Consider the following 2,500-nt stretch of genomic DNA (forward strand, 5'->3'; position numbering starts at 1 on the left):
GGCTCTGCTGATATCGGACTGCACTTCCGAGGAGCTGGCGAAATTGCTCAAGGAAATGAAGCAGTCCGATGCTCTTAAATCGGTTGGAGAGACAATCTCTAAGGTCCGACGGGTCCAGAATGGAGGCATGTTGCTAGAACTTAAGCAGGGTAGTTCTGCTAGTGCAATTGCCCCAAAGGTTAAGGAAGCGGTGAAGGGCAAGGCGTCAGTGAGAACGCTAGCTCCTTCTAAAATGATTGAGATCATGCATCTCGATGAAATTACCACCCCAGAGGAGGTTGCGGAGTCTGTCAAAGCACAGCTCAACATCGAGATAGAAACAGATCGTATCAAAATGAAGAAAGGCCGCGCGGCCGGTACGCAGTGGGCACGGATCAACGTATCGCTGCCAGACTTTCAAAGCTTCTTGAATTTGGGAAAGCTGAAAGTTGGTTGGTCGATATGCCATATCCGCGAGGTTATGGAAGAGCAGAAATGCTATAAGTGTTGGAAGGTAGGCCATACGAGCTACCATTGTAGGGAACCAGACAGAAGTAATCTGTGCTGGAAATGCGGTTTGAGTGGACACAAGAAGCAAGCTTGTACCAACTCTGTCAAGTGTTTGGATTGCGGTACGAGGTCACAGAACCTTCACGCAACGGGCAGTTATATGTGTCCCCGTAGGCGAACGATTAGACCATAATGGTTAGGTTGCTACAACATAACCAGAATCATAGTTATGCTGCATTTCAATTAATGTGGCAAACGATTAGGGAAGAATCTGCGGATATAGTGTTGATTGCAGATCCGTATCTGGCAACAACCAACGTCAAAGTGTTACGCAACGACGATAACACAGCAGCGGTAGTGGTTAACGCGGACTTACCAGTTAAGGTAGTCAGTAAGGCTCTGAAGGGTTTAATGATAGTTGACATAGGTGATATGCGAGTGGTTAGCGTTTACGCGCCACCTAGATTTAGTATGGAAGAGTTCCAGAACATGTTGGATAACACGGTAATGGCCGTAACCGGTATCCACAAATTCGTTATCGGGGGACTTCAACGCTTGGTCATCAAGTTGGAACAACCAACTTGGCGAGCGTGGAGAAACCCAGAAACGAAGAGGTGAGTTGGTTTTATCAACCTTTGCGCAGATTGACGCAATTTTATTGAACGACGGCAGCACCCCAACTTATGTTGGACCAGGGCGCACGTCAGTAGTTGATCTTACTTTTGCGAGCCGAACCGTAGCAAGATCATTTAAGTGGGAGGTGTTATCTAGCTATATGAACTCTGATCATCGTGCAATACGAATAGATCTTGAGACGCAAAGCGTGCGTAATCTGTCCCGACCCATAACGGGATGGAGCATCAAGTATTTTAGCAAAGATATATTTGAAGTTATGATGCAAGCCGCTTTTGAGACCGAGGTCACAACAAGCGAAGACTTAATGCGTATACTTGTCACGGCGTGTAATGCGACGATGACTAAACGTAAGAGGTACACTCCTAACAAGAGTGCATTTTGGTGGACGTTAGAGATTGAGGCACTTCGCAAAGAGTGCAAACACCGCGATCGATTAGCGCAAAGAGCTTTTAATACTGATCTCTATTCTACTTTTAGGGACGAGTTCAAGGTGGCACGGAATGCCCTCAAGCGATTGATCAAGCATACCCGACAGAGGAAGTGGAAAGAGTTCCTGGGAACAGCGAACAACGCATCATTTGGTATAGTATATCATACGTTCAAGAAAGTGGCCGAGGGTTCGATTGGACCCCGAACCATGACATTGGACGAGTTTAGGGAAGTGGTGAGCGAGCTTTTCCTACTCACCCAAACACGGTGTGGCCTGAATATCGTATCGATCAGCCACGAGAGTTTGAAAGGGTAACTAATGATGAGATTCTTGCGGTTGCCAGGAGACTACCCAACAAGAAGGCGCCGGGACCAGATGGTATCCCGAATGAGGCGCTGAAAGTTGGTATGTTGACTGCAACCGATGCATTGCAGGGTTTACCAAGGCTGTTTAGAGAACGCGAAGTTCCCCGATGAGTGGAAAAGGCAGAGGTTGGTGTTAATACCGAAGCCGAACAAACCACCAGGGAACCGGGTTCAGTTCGCCCCATTTGTCTACTAGACGGGGCAGGTAAAGGTTTAGAACGCATCATAGTGCAACGGCTAAATGCACACATCGAGGAGGTCAACGGACTGTCTGACGACCAATTTGGTTTCAGAAGTCGTCGATCTACAGTTGATGCGATTCAACGGGTAGTGGACATTGTTTCGGTAGCTAGAAGTAGAAACAGATACAGTGGACGGTATTGTGCGGTTGTTACATTAGATGTTACTAATGCTTTTAACAGTGCTTCATGGTTGGCGATTGCAAATGCTTTACAGAGAATTAACACTCCTAAATATCTTTATGATATCATTGGTGATTATTTTAGGAATCGTGTGCTGATGTATGATACCACAGATGGACCGGCAGAGATTGCAGTCACATCGGGTGTACCTCAAGGCT

At 46.8% G+C, this 2,500-nt stretch overlaps 1 pseudogene; it reads left to right on the forward strand.

The window, feature by feature from the left end:
• The window catches only part of LOC120908167, a 9,152-nt pseudogene that overhangs the window by 3,705 nt on the left and 2,947 nt on the right, over positions 1-2,500 (forward strand).

Source organism: Anopheles arabiensis (assembly GCF_016920715.1).
Source record: "Anopheles arabiensis isolate DONGOLA chromosome X unlocalized genomic scaffold, AaraD3 X_pericentromeric_contig0033, whole genome shotgun sequence".
Classification (NCBI taxonomy): Eukaryota; Metazoa; Arthropoda; class Insecta; order Diptera; family Culicidae; genus Anopheles; species Anopheles arabiensis.